This window comes from Odocoileus virginianus, chromosome 28 (genome assembly GCF_023699985.2).
Source record: "Odocoileus virginianus isolate 20LAN1187 ecotype Illinois chromosome 28, Ovbor_1.2, whole genome shotgun sequence".
NCBI classification, from domain to species: Eukaryota; Metazoa; Chordata; class Mammalia; order Artiodactyla; family Cervidae; genus Odocoileus; species Odocoileus virginianus.
This window is the reverse complement of record NC_069701.1, coordinates 35,604,750-35,619,755: the sequence shown is the minus strand read 5'-3', so window position 1 is coordinate 35,619,755 and position 15,006 is coordinate 35,604,750. Positions and strand designations below refer to the sequence as shown.

The 15,006-nt window shown below is 38.3% G+C and overlaps 1 long non-coding RNA gene across 1 annotated transcript in view; it reads left to right on the top strand.

Moving 5' to 3' along the window:
- Window positions 1-10: 10 nt before the first annotated feature.
- The window catches only part of LOC110145298 (uncharacterized), a 33,722-nt gene continuing 18,726 nt past the window's right edge, over window positions 11-15,006 (top strand). The window contains exon 1 of the long non-coding RNA XR_011484382.1: window positions 11-247. This is a non-coding gene — a long non-coding RNA (uncharacterized lncRNA). The remainder of the gene's footprint in view (window positions 248-15,006) is intronic.

Genomic DNA, 15,006 nt, shown 5'->3' with positions numbered 1-15,006 from the left:
ATCATAGAGAAAATTATTTACCAAAGATTCCTCTATCTGATGAACACTAAATCTGTTTAAAGGTTTACTCACTTAATGCGCTTGTCCTCAGTGATTTCGTAAAATCAACACTGGACTTTGACATGAACATGGTTTTTAGATAATCTAAAATAAACCTGCTACACAATCTTCAGTCATTTTTGGAAAATAGAATTTGAGAGATACAGAAGGGAACTGCACTATGGATTTTCAGTGGAAAGTACAGAAAGTGAGTGATTTCTTGTTTATACTGACTTTAGGCTATAATAATTAACAAAATATAATCCCTTGTTTCTAATTAAAGCAAAGTGAGTTGTGATACAATTACTAACTTTGAGCCACTGCTATTGTGCTTCAGTTTCAATCACTAGGAATGCACAATGATTTTTAAATCCTTCAAATAAAGATACTGAAGAAAGGCAGTGGTAAGATCACCTAAGGGTTTATCTTCTGAGGTTTTCACTTACAGAATATATTAAGGGTCTTTTGTGTGCTACGGGTCAGAACCCTGATGAACTGATTATTTTATCAAAATGTGCCCGGCCTCGTTATCTCTAGTAATGCTCCACTATACCTACATGAGTATGTATTTACTCACTTTAATATAACAATTCCAAGTTTCGTAAAGTTACAGTTTACAAGCTACAACTTTCCAATCCTCTATGTTTTAAAAAGTTTTTATTCATTTATTTATTTTTGGCTGTGCTGGGTCTTCATTGCTGCCCTTGGGCTCTCTCTAAGCTGTGGCGAGCAGATGCTACTCTTCAGAAGATGTGTGGGCTTTTCACTGTGGTGCTTCCCTAGGAGCACAGTCTCTAGGGCTTCAGCAGTCACAGCGCAGGAGTTCAGTCGTTGTGGTGCTTGGGCTTGCTCCACAGCATGTAGAAACTTCTAGGCCCAGGGATTGAATCCATGCCCCCTGTATTGGCAGACAGCTTCCTATCCACTGTACCACTAGGGAAGTTCCCCGTTTATACTTCTAATTGAAATGTTTATTGATATTATTGAAGATTCATTGCAGGAACAAGAAAAATATAATGCATGTGCACTTCACTCAGTTTCCCCCAATAATAATATTTATAAAATGATAATATGATAATCACAGCTAACATATTGACAGGTACACTGCCTCCTGATCTTATTCAGGTTTTCCCAGTTTCTCCTATACTTATATTTGTGTGTTCTTGTACTTAGTACCATAGTTTTGTCATCTGTATATCTTCCTGTGCCCATCACCAGAGTCAAGATACTAAAGAATTCCCTCTCCACAGGAATCCTGAATTTCGTACTATTAGAAATATGCCACCTCCCCTTGCTCCCGTCATTCCCTTTCCTCCCTTTGTCATCTAGTAATCTCTTTTCTGTTATTTTACCTCTGTCATTTAAAGTTGTTATGTACGTTACCGGAGAAGGCAATGGCACCCCACTCCAGTACTCGTGGCTGGAAAATCCCATGGACGGAGGAGCCTGGTAGGCTGCAGTCCATGGGGTCTCTAAGAGCTGGACATGACTGAGTGACTTCCCTTTCACTTTTCACTTTCATGCATTGGAGAAAGAAATGGCAACCCACTCCAGTGTTCTTGCCTGGAGAATCCCAGGGAGGGGAGAGCCTGGTGGGCTGCCGTCTGTGGGGTCACACAGAGTCGGACACGACTGAAGCGACTTAGCAGCAGCAGCAGCAGCAGCATGTACATTACCATTCTCTCCTTCTTTCCCCTAACGGTAATGTATATAACAACTTTTAAAGGAGAAGAGGGTGACAGAGGATGAGATAGTTGGATGGCATCACCAACCCAATGGACATGAACTTGGGCAAACTCTGGGAGATGGTGAGGGACAGGGAGGCTTGGTGTGCTGCAGTCCATGGGGTCACAAAGAGTCAGCCACAACTTGGTGACTAAACAGCAACATATACATTACCATATGCAAAATAGACAGCCCGTGGTAACTTGCTCTATGATGCAGGGAGCTCAAACTGGTGCTCCGTGACAACCTAGTGAGATGGGATGGGGCTGGAGGTGGGGGAGAGGCTCCAAAGGGAGGGGACATACGTATGCCTATGGCTGATTCATGTTAATGTATGGAAGGAACCAACACAATTTTGTAAAGCAATTATCCTCCAGTTAAAAATAAATAAATTTAAAAATGATAATAAAAACTCAGAAGTCTAAGAGATTAAATGTCCATCAAAAGAGAAGTTATTGGATCAATAATAATATTTCTTTCTAATAAAATGAAGTTATTGAAAAATTTTTTTAAATGCAAAAAAAATTTTTTTAATAAATAAAAGTTGTTATATAGAAGGGAGTGATCAAAGTGGAATAGTAGGAGGAGGTGGAGCTCAGCTGTCCTTATAAACATGTGAAAAATACATCAACATGTGGGACAATTCTTACAAAATATTAACTGGAACTTGTCAGAAGAACTCCTATACAACCAAAGATACAAGACAGATTTCCACATAACAGAGGAGGACAGAGGAAAGGCGTAGGGTCAGGATCCCAGCCCAGGAAAGGAGTCTTAAAGTCAGAGAAGTTTTTCAGGGGCAGGCCCTCACTCTGGGGATCTAGCTGGCTGAGTCACAGCCTGGAAATCCCAGTCCAGGGGCCCTGGGTGGATGGAACAAGCCCCCTTGGTTGCTGGGAGAATGACTGGGACAAAGAGATGGGCTGGAGGTGTCTTGATGCTACACACAAGGGAGCACACATTTTGGCTCCAACAGTGAAGATGGACAGAGAGCTTCGCCCTGGCTGCTGCCTCCTCACCACACTCCCCAGGCTGAGTGGGGCCAAGGCCCCAGCCCCAATTACTCCACAGCATGGTTTAGTTCTGGATCTGGGGCAGAGAGATCCCAGGGGAAAACACCCAGGGAGGCAGCCCATACAACAGAAAGCAGTGCAGCCACCACAGTGCCATGACTCCAAGCCCAGCCTAGCAAACGCGTCAGCCTGCGCACGCCACATCACAGTCTTCCACTAAGCTCTGAGATGGACACGTCAGGGAAAAGGATGCAGCCTTGGGCTGCATCTGAGCAGAGCTGTGGATGCCAGCACAGAAAGTGCCTTCCCTGTGAGCACATGGGCCTCAGTCGCGTCAGTGCCCCCCTCTTCTGGGCAGGCATGTACTCATGGGGAAAGGAACTGGATTCAACTTGACTTTCAGGGCTTCTACTCCAAAAACTGGGGACATGTCAGACTTGTCCATGAGAGCATGTTGACAGGCATGGAGCAGACGGAATTCCTGCCTCACTTGGGACAGGCTTTAGGTCACCCCCAAACAAATTCAACACCCTGAGGGAAGACAGGCTAGCATCCATTATAAACCTCTCCTTCACACAGTCTTCCCAGGGATGCTGCCACCTAAAACACCCCTTCAACAGCACAATAGATAACGGCTTCTCCTAAATTCAGAGAAAGAGAAAGTTAAGTAGAATGAAAATTCAGAGGAAACTTCCGAAAGAACAAATAACGAAACAGACCTCACCAGTCTACTATAATCCAAGTTCTGAAAGAAAGTAATAAAGATGCTAAAGAAATTAAGAAAGAGTATCAATAGAAACACAGATCATTGTAACAAGGAACTAGAAACTATATAGTAACCCTTATATGTTATTACAGGATATTGAATACAGTTCGTTGTGCCTGTGCTATGCTTGTTGGTTATCTATTTTATATACAGTAGTGTGTACATGTTAGTCCCAACCTCCTAGTTTATTCCTCTCTCCACCCTCCCTCCCCTTTGATAACTGTAAGTTTGTTCTTTATGTCTCTGAATCTCTTTTTGTTTTGAAAACCAGTTTATTAGTATCAGTTTTGATTCAGCATTTAAGTAATATCATACAATATTTGTCTTTCTCTGCCTTATTTACCTCACTTAGTATGATAATCTCCAGGTCCATCTGTGTTCCTGCAAATGGAATCATTGCATTCTTTTTATGGATCAGCAATATTCCATTGTTTATATGTATTAATATCACATCTTCTTCATCCATTCTTCTGTCAATGAACACTTAGTTTGCTTCCATAAATGTTACTTGTTATTACAAATGCCCTCATGACTCAGTGGTAAAGAATCCACCTGCCAATGCAGGAGACACAGCTTCAGTCCTTGGGTTGGGAAGATCCCCTCTGGAGAGGGAAATGGTAACCCACTCCAGTGTTCTTGCCTGTGAAATCCCATAGACAGAGGAGCCTGGTGGGCCAGAGTCTATAGAGTTGCAAAAGAGTCAGACACAACTTTGTGACTAAACAAAGACAACAACTTTGTAAGTAGAGCTGTTATGAACACTGGGCACATATCTTTGAATTAGAATTTTTATCTTTTCTGGATGTATGCCCAGGAGTGAGATTGCTGGACCATATATGGTAACTCTATTTTCAGTTTTTGAAGGAACCTCCATACTGGTCTCCATAGTGGCTGCATGAATTTACATTCCTACCAACAGCGTAGGAGGGTTCCCTTTTCTGCGCATCCTCTTCAGCATTTATTATTTATAGATAGTTTGATAATTACCATTTGGACAAGTGTGGGATGACACTTCATTATAGTTTTTCTTTTTTTTTTCCATTTATTTTTATTAGTTGGAGGCTAATTACTTTACATCATTGCAGTAGTTTTTGTCATACATTGAAATGAATTAGCCATGGATTTACATGTATTCCCTATCCTGGTCCCCCCTCCCACCTCCCTCTCCACCCGATCCCTCTGGGTCTTCCCAGTGCACCAGGCCCGAGCACTTGTCTCATGCACCCAACCTGGGCTGGTGATCTGTTTCACCCTAGATAATATACATGTTTCAATGCTGTTCTCTTCAATTTTTATTGAAGTATAGTCTATTTACAATGTTGAGCTATTTTCTGCTGTATAGCAATGTGAGTCAGTTATACATATACATATGCACCATTTTTTAGATTCTTTTCCCATATAGGCCATTACAGAGTATTGAGTAGAGTTCCCTGTGCTGTGCAGCAGTTTCTTATTAGTCATCTGTTTTACATACAGTAGTGTGTGGTTTTGATCAAGCATCATTTCTTAAAGACTTCTTGTTCCTCTTGTTGAAAATCAGTGGGCCATAACTTTAGAGTTTATTTCTGTGTTCTCAATTGTATTCCTTTATCTCTATTTTTACGCCTCAACCACACAATGTTATAGCTTTGCAATAACCTTTGAAACGGAAAAAAAATGAAAGTTCTGTAAACTTATTCTTCTTTTTCAGTATTGTTTTGGCAGTCTGGGTTCTTGGGTTTTCATATGAATGCTAATGACAGCTTGCCAATTTCTGCCAAAAGGAAAAAAAGCCAGCTGAGATGTGGATAGATAAGGCATCCAATCTGTAGATTGATTTGAGTAATATTGCATTATTGCAAATGTTTGTCTCGATAAAAAAATATGAGATATCTTTTCCTGCATTAAGATCCACTTTATTTTCGTGGTTAAAAATGGACAGATCTTGCACTCCTTCTATTATTTTTTTCTATGTATTTTATTCTCTGTAATACTATCATAAATTGATTTGGTTTTTATAGATTTAATTTTGTGTTTTCTATTGGTAGTCTAGGCAAATAAGGGGCCTCCCAAGGTGGTCCAGTGGTTTAAAAAAAAAACCTGCCTGCAATGCAGGAGACACAGGAGACACCGGTTCAATATCTGGGTCGGGAAGATTCCCTGGAGGAGGAAATGGCAACCCATTCCATTACTCTTGCCAGGATAATCCCATGGACAGAGGAGCCTCATGAGCTACAATCTGTGGGATCCCAAAGAGTCAGATGCAACTGAGCACTCACCATCATCATCACCAGAGATATAAAACTGAATTTGCAATTTATTATTTTTTAATTATTTTTTCCATTTATTTTTATTAGTTGGAGGCTAATCACTTTACAATATTGTAGTGGTTTTTGCAATTTATTTTTTAACATGAAAATTTGGTAAACTAATTTATTACTTCTAATAGGTATTTAGTGGATGTTTGGTATTTTTTACATATAAAGTTATGCTATTTGCAAATAAAAATAGCTTTGTTTCTTCTTTTCCAAAGTGGATGTATATCTTTAATTTCTTTTTCTTACCTAATTATTCTCACTAAAACCTTCAATAAATTGTTGAATATATGTGGTGATAGTTGACATTATATTGTACCTGAATTCATTTTGAATAAATTGACCTTTCATCATTTAGGATGACAATTCCTGTACGTTTTTCATATCTGCTCTTTTATAGGTTAATTGAAGTATAATAGATATAGAACTATCACACACATTTAGGATATACACTTTGAGTTTGTTGATATATATACATTTAAAATATCACCATTATATTAAGGTACTAACCATACTGATCACATCCAAAAATTCCCTTTTGCTCTTTTGTAGTTTTTTAAGTCAACATTTAACATGAGATCCATTCCTTCGACACATTTTTTATGCATAATATGGTATTATTTTCTACAAAGTTATTTATCTAGAAACTTATACTACTGAGAAACTATTTCCCACTCCCCACCCCCCAGGCCCTGACAAATACCATCCATTCTACTCTGCTTCTATAAGTTTGAATAATTTAAAAATGTCATAATCATTCAGTATTTGTCCTTCTGCAACTGGCTTATTTCACTTATCTTAATATCTGTATGCTTATCCATGTTGTCCCAAATGGCAGGATTGGCTTCTATTTTAAGACCAAATAATATTCCATTTGTAAGAGAGAGTTGAACACAGAATTGGGTCTGAAAAACACTTCAAAGAAATCAGGGGAAAACTTTTTTGACATTGGTCTTAGTAATGATTTCATAGATATGACCAAAATCACAGGCAACAAAATCAGAATAGAAAACTGGGACTATATCAAACTCAAAAGCTTCTACATAGCAAAGAAAATAATCAACAAAATGAAATAACATGTATTTTCTTTATCAGGGTGAAGTCCCATTCTATGATGTGTTTATTAAGCTTTTTTACTATGAAAGAGTTCAACTTGTTGACCAATGCTTTTTCTCTAATGACATAATTTTGTGATTTTTAACTTTCTATCTTTAATATACTATATTTTATTATTTAATCATATGTATTAGATTGATTCTGTATTTATGGGGTTAATAATACTTGGTTGTGTTTATAATCATTTTATATGTTGGTATATTTAGTTTGTTGGAGTTTCCCAGGTGATGCTAGTGATGAAGAACCTGCCTGCCAATGCAGGAGATGTAAGAGATGAAGGTTTGATCCCTGGATCAGTAAGATCCCTTGGGGGAGGGCACAGCAACTCACTCCAGTATTCTTGCCTGGAGAATCCCATGGACAGAGAAGCCTGGTGGGCTACATCCACAGGGTTGTAAAGAGTGGGACACAATTGAAATGATTTAGCACACATGCATGCATATTTAGTTTATTAGTATTTTACTGAGGATTTTTGCATCCACATCCCAAATGAAATTGATCTGAAACAATCAACAAAATGAAAAGGCAGCAAAATTAAATGGGAAAAAATATTTGCACCCCATACACCGGACTAGAAGTTACTGCCCAAAATATACAAAAACTCATACATCTCTGTAACAAAACAAACAAACAAACAAAAAATCCAGCTTATGGAAATAGAACTGCCATATGACCCAGCAATCCCACTTCTGGGCATACACACCAAGGAAACCAGATCTGAAAGAGCCACATGCACCCCAATGTTCATCGCAGCACTGTTTATAATAGCCAGGACATGGAAGCAACCCAGATGCCCATCAGCAGACGAATGGATGAGGAAGCTGTGGTACATATACACCATGGAATATTACTCAGCCATTAAAAAGAATTCATTTGAATCAGTTCTAATGAGATGGATGAAACTGGAGCCCATTATACAGAGCGAAGTAAGCCAGAAAGATAAAGACCATTACAGTATACTAACACATATATATGGACTTTAGAAAGATGGTAACGATAACCCTACATGCAAAACAGAAAAAGAGACTCAGATGTATGGAACAGACTTGTGGACTCTGGGAGAAGGCAAGGGTGGGATGTTTCAGGAGAACAGCATTGAAACATGTGTATTATCTAGGGTGAAACGGATAACCAGCTCAGGTTGGGTACATGAGACAAGTGCTCGGGCCTGGTGTACTGGGAAGACCCAGAGGGATCGGGTGGAGAGGGAGGTGGGAGGGGGGACTGGGATGGGGAATACATGTAAATCCATGGCTAATTCATATCAATGTATAACAAAAACTACTGTAATGATGTAAAGTAATTAGCCTCCAACTAATAAAAATTAAAAAGAAAAAAAAAGAATTCAAAAACTAAAAAAAAAAAAAAAAAATCCAGCTTAAAAATGGCAGAGGAGCAAAACATTTTTTTACAGAAGTCATCAAGACTGACAATAGATATATGAAAAGATGCTCAACAACACTAATTACCAGGGAAATGTAAATTTAAAAACCGCTATTAGATATCACCACACATCATTTACAGCAATGATCATCAAGGGGACAAAAAATGATAAATATTGTTGAGGATATGGAAAAAGGGAACCCTTTACATTGGTGGTGGGAATGCAATTGGTGCAGCCACTATGAAAAACAGTGTGGAGATTCCTCAACAAAATTTAAGATAGGACTATCATATGATTCAGTAACCCCACATCTGTGTATACATCTGGAGAAAATTAAAACTCTATATTGAGGAGTTAAATGCACTCCCATTTTGACTGTAGCATTATCAAAATAGCCAAGATATGGAAACAAACTAAGTGGGTGTTAATGGATAAATGGATTTTTAAAAATGGTCTATATGTACAAAGGATTATTAGTCAGCTAAGAAAAAAGAAAATCCTGATATTTGTGACAACACGAATGGACCTGGAGGACATTATGCGAAGTCACCAGGTATAAAAATAAGATACTATATGATGTCACATGTATGTAACATTTCAAAGAGCCAAACTCATAAAAATAGAGAGTTTCATGTTCATGTTGTAACCAGGTTTGTGAAAAAGATGTTCAAGGGCACAAACATGCAACTATAGAAAAATAAGTTCTGGAGATCTAATGTACAACATTGTGATTATCACCAATAATAGTGTATTATAAAATTGAAATTTATATTAAAAAGTTTATTATTCTCTTTTCATGAAGAAATAGAAAAGCTGAATAGTCCTTTGCCTATTACATAAAATAAATGGGTATGCATAGTTATACATCTTCCTACAAAGAAAATTGCAGGTACTTTCACTGGAAACTTTCACCAAATATTTAAGGAAGACTAAATTTCCCATTTTACACAAACTTCTTCAGGAATAGAAGAGGAGAGAAGGCGTCCTAACACTCTATGTGAGTAGCATTATTCTGATACCAAAAGCACATGAAAGAAGAAAAGCGATCTGGAGACCAATAGCTTTCCTTAACATAGATGCAAAACTTCTTGCTAAAGTATTTAAAAATCAATTAAAATAATACTTTATTTTTTATTTTTATTAGAGTACAGTTGTTTCACATTGTTGTGTTAGTTAAACTGTACAGCAAAGTGAATCAATGTTACATATACATATAATCCCCTCTCCTTTGGATTTCCTTCCCATCAGGTTACCACAGTGCAGAGGGTAGGGTTCCCTGAGCTATAGAATCTGTTCTCAACAGCTCTCTGCTTCATACATAGTATCAGTAGTGTGCATGTCAATCTCCACTTTATACACAGTATCAGTAGTGAACATGTCAATCTCCACTTTATACATAGTATCAGTAGTGTACTTGTCAATCTCTGCTTCATACAGAGTATCAGTAGTGTACATGTCAATCTCCGCTTTATGCATAGTATCAGTAGTGTACATGTCAATCTCTGCTTTATACGTAGTATCAGTAGTATACATGTCAATCTCCACTTTATACATGTATCAATAATGTACATATGTCAATTCCCACTATGGTGTTTTTAAAAGGTCATCATACCCTGAACAAGCAGGCTTATTCTAGTGGAAGGTTTGTTTAACACTTTAAAATGTATCCATTTTAACACTGGTCAGAATGGCTATTGTGGAGAAAAGGGAACCCTCTTGCACTGTTGGTGGGAGTGTAAATCAGTATAGCCACTATGGAGACCAGTATGGAGATTCCTTAAAAAAACTAGAAGTAAAACTACCATCAGCCAGTTCAGTCGCTCAGTCGTGTCTGACTCTGTGACCCCATGGACTGCAGCATGCCAGGCTTCCCTGTCCATCACCAACTCCCAGAGCCTGCTCAAACTCATGTCCATCAAGTCAGTGATGCCATCCATCCATCTCATCCTCTTTTGTCCCCTTGTCCTCCTGCCTTCAGTCTTTTCCAGCATCAGGGTCTTTTCCAATGAGTCAGTTCTTTGAATCAGGTGGTCAAAGTATTAGAGCTTCAGCTTCAGCATCAGTCCTTCCAATGTATATTCAGGACTGATTTCCTTTAGGATTGACTGGTTGAATCTCCTAGCAGTCCAAGGGACTCTCAAGAGTCTTCTCCAACACTACAGTCCAAAAGCATCAATTCATAGGTGCTCAGTTTTGTTTTTTTTTTCATTTATTTTTATTAGTTGGAAGCTAATTACTTTACAATATTGTAGTGGTTTTTGCCATACATTGACATGAATCAGCCATGGATTTATATGTGTTCCCTTTATGGTCCATTTCTCACATCCATACATGACCACTGTAAAAACCATAGCTTTAACTATGTGGACTTTTGTTGGCAAAGTAATGTCTCTGCTATTTAATATCTGTCTAGGTTGATAATAACTTTTCTTCCAAGGAGCAAATGTCTTTTAATTTCATACCTGCAGTGACCCAACAATCCCACTATTGGAGATACACCTTGAGAAAAGCGTAATTGAAAAAGACACATGTACCCCAATGTTCATTGCAACATGATTTACAGCATCCAGGACATGGAAGAGACAGATGAATGGATAAAGAAACTGTGGTACTTATATGCAATGGAATATTACTTAGCCATAGAAGGGATGAATCTGAGTCAGTTCTCACGAGGTGGATGAACCTAGAGCTTATACAGAGTGAAAGAAAGAAGTGAAGTCAATCAGTCGTGTCCGACTCTTTGTGACCCCATGGACTGTAGCCCACCAGGCTCCTCCATCCATGGAATTTTCTAGGCAAGAGTACCGGGGTGGGTTGCCATTTCCTTCTCCAGGGAATCTTCCCGACCCAGGGATTGAACCCGGGTCTCCCGCATTGTGGGCAGACCCTTTACTGTCTTTGCCACAGGGAGTCCCATAAGAGTGAAGTAAGTCAAAAAGAAAAACAAATATCGTCTATTAATGACATATACGGAATCCAGGAGAAACGGTACTGATGAACATATTTGCAGGGCAGGAATAGAGACACAGACTGAGAGAACAGACTTGTGGACCCAGCGGGCAAAGGAGAGGGTGGGGCAAATGGAGAGTAGCACTGGAGCATATAAATGACCATATGAAATAGATAGCTAACGGGAAGTTGCAGTATAACACAAGGAGCTCAATCCGGTGCTGTGACAGCCAGAGAGACAGGGTGGTGAGGGAGTAGGAGGGACGTTCAGCAGGGAGGGGATATGAGTATACATACGGCTGAATCACATCGTACACAGAAACCAACACAGCATTCTAAAGCAATTATACTCCAATTAAAAATAAATTGGGATGTTTCAAGAGAACAGCATCGAAACATGTATATCTACGGTGAAACAGATCACCAGCCCAGGTTGGATGCATGAGACAGGTGCTTGGGCCTGGTGCACTGGGAAGACCCAGAGGGATGGGGTGGAGAGGGAGGTGGGAGGGGGGACCGGGATGGGGAATACATGTAAATCCATGGCTAATTCATTTCAATGTATGACAAAAACCACTGCAATGTTGTAAAGTAATTAGCCTCCAACTAATAAAAATAAATAGGAAAAAAAAAAAACTTATAATGAAATAGTTAAAAAAAAAGAACCAGCATAATTCACCAACTACAGAGACTAAACAAGAAAATAACTGTATGTTTATTTCAATATATTTGACAAAGTCTGTTGGAAAAGGCAAGGAGCTAAAGAATGTGAAGTGGATATGGACAAAGGGTCCACTGCTGGAGACCTAGAAATCTTTTTAAATTAGATAAGTGAAAACTCCTTCTTTGATATCTAACTCACAATCTTGGTTTTGTATGAAGATCCTAGTAGCTTGATCCCTCAAATGGGAGATATTGAGGTACATGGACCCAAAATGATTCTGGAATCCTGCCAAGTGACAGAGACTTGAGCCTCCAAGGTAAAAATCAAATGGACTAGTAGAGAATGACAACTTGACAATGAAACTGCATTTGTGGACTATCTGTTATATCTGATTTCATACTTTTTTCTCATTAAATCTCTGTCCATGGTAATAAGTCAAGTCCTTTGTAAGTTATATGTGCCCAACAAGTATTTTCAGAACTAACAATTGAATAAAACTCTTTATTAAAAAATTTATTTATTTATTTTCATTGGATGTTAATTACCTTACAATATTGTAGTGGTTTTTGCCATACTTTGGCAAGAATCAGCCATGGGTGTACATGTGTCCTCCATCCTGAACACCCCCACCTCCCTCCCCACCCCATCCCTCAGGGTCATCCCAGTGCACTGGCCCTGAGCGTCCTGTCTCATGCAGCAAACCTGGACTGGCGATCTCTTTCACATATGGTGATATACATATTTCAATGCTATTCTCTCAAATCATCCCACCCTCGCCTTCTCCCACAGAGTCCAAAAGTCCATTCTTTACATCTGTGTCTCTTTTGCTCTCTCACATATAAGGTCATCATTACCATCTTTCTAAATTCCATATATATGCATTAATATACTGTATTGGTGTTTTTCTTTCTGACTTACTTCACTCTGTATAATAGGCTCCAGTTTCATCCACCTCATTAGCACTGATTCAAATGCATTCTTTTTAATAGCTGAGTAATATTCCATTGTGCATATGTACCACAGTTTTCTTATCCATTCATCTGCTGATGGACATTTAGGTTGCTTGAATGTCATAGCTATTGTAAACAGTGCTGTGATGAACACTGGGGTACATGTGTCTCTTTCAACTCTGGTTTCCTCTGTGTATGCCCAGCAGTGGGATTGCTGGGTCATATGGCAGTTCTGTTTCCAGTTTTTTAAGGAATTTCCACACTGTTCTCCATATGGGTTGTTCTAGTTTTCATTCCCACCAACAGTGTACCCTCTCCAGCATTTATTGTTTGTAGACTTTTTTTTTCCATTTATTTTTATTTATTTATTTTTTTGGTTTTATTTTATTTATTTTTTTTTCATTTATTTTTATTAGTTGGAGGCTAATTACTTTACAATATTGTAGTGGGTTTTGTCATACATTGACATGAATCAGCCATGGATTTACATGTGTTCCCCATCCTGACCCCCCCTCCCACCTCCCTCTCCACCTGATCCCCCTGGGTCTTCCCAGTGCACCAGGCCCGAGCACTTGTCTCATGCATCCAGTACATATACACCATGGAATATTACTCAGCTGTTAAAAAGAATTCATTTGAATCAGCTCTAATGAGATGGATGAAACTGGAGCCCATTATACAGAGTGAAGTAAGCCAGAAAGATAAAGACCAATACAGTATACTAACACATATATATGGAATTTAGAAAGATGGTAATGATAACCCTATATGCAAAACAGAAAAAGAGACATAGATGTACAGAACAGACTTTTGGACTCTGTGGGAGAAGGCGAGGGTGGGATGTTTCGAGAGAACAGCATCGAAACATGTATATTATCTAGGGTGTTTGTAGACTTTTTGATAGCAGCCATTCTGACTGGCATGTAATGGTACCTCATTGTGGTTTTGATTTGCATTTTTTTGATAATGAGTGATGTTGAGCATCTTTTCATGTGTTTGTTAGCCATCTGTATGTCTTCTTTGGAGAAATGTCTGTTTAGTTCTTTGGCCAATTTTTTGATTGAGTCGTTTATTTTTCTGGAATTGAGCTACAGGAGCTGCTTGTATCTTTTTGAGATTAGTTCTTTGTCACTTGCTTCATTTGCTATTATTTTCTCCCATTCTGAAGGCTGTCTTTTCACCTTGTTTATAGTCTCCTTCATTGTGCAAAAGCTTTTAAGATTAATTAGGTCCCATTTATTTTTGCTTTTGTTTCCATTACTCTGGGAGGTGGGTCGTAGAGGATCCTGCTGTGATTTATGTCGGAGAGTGTTTTGCCTATGTTCTCCTCTAGGAGTTTTATAGTTTCGGGTCTTACATTTAGACCTTTAATCCATTTTGAGTTTATTTTTGTGTATGGTGTTAGAAAGTGTTCTAGTTACATTCTTTTACAAGTGGTTGACCAGTTTTCCCAGCACCACTTGTTAAAGAGATTGTCTTTTCTCCATTGTATATTCTTGCCTCCTTTGTCAAAGATAAGGTGTCCATAGGTGTGTGGATTTGTCTCTGGGCTTTCTATTTTGTTCCACTGATCTATATTTCTGTCTTTGTGCCAGTACCATACAGTATTGATGACTGTAGCTTTGTAGTAGAGTCTAAAGTCAGGCAGGTTGATTACTCCAGTTCCTTTCTTCTTTCTCAAGATTTCATTGGCTATTCAAGGTCTTTTGCATTTCCATACAAATTGTGAAATTATTTGTTCTAGTTCTTTGAAAAATACTGTTGGTAGTTTAATAAGGATTGCACTAAATCTATAGATTGCTTTGGGCACTATATACATTTTCATTATATTGATTCTTCTGATCCATGAACATGGTATATTTCTCCATCTATTTGTGTCATCTTTGATTTCTTTCATCAGTGTTTTATAGTTTTTTATAAATAGGTCTTTTGTTTCTTTAGTTAGATTTACTCCTAAATATTTTATTCTTTTCATTGCAATGGTGAATGGAATTATTTCCTTAATTTCTCTTTCTCTTTTCTCATTGTTATTATATGGGAATGCAAGGGGTTTCTGTGTGTTAATTTTATGTCCTGCAACTTTAATATATTCATTGATCAGCTCTA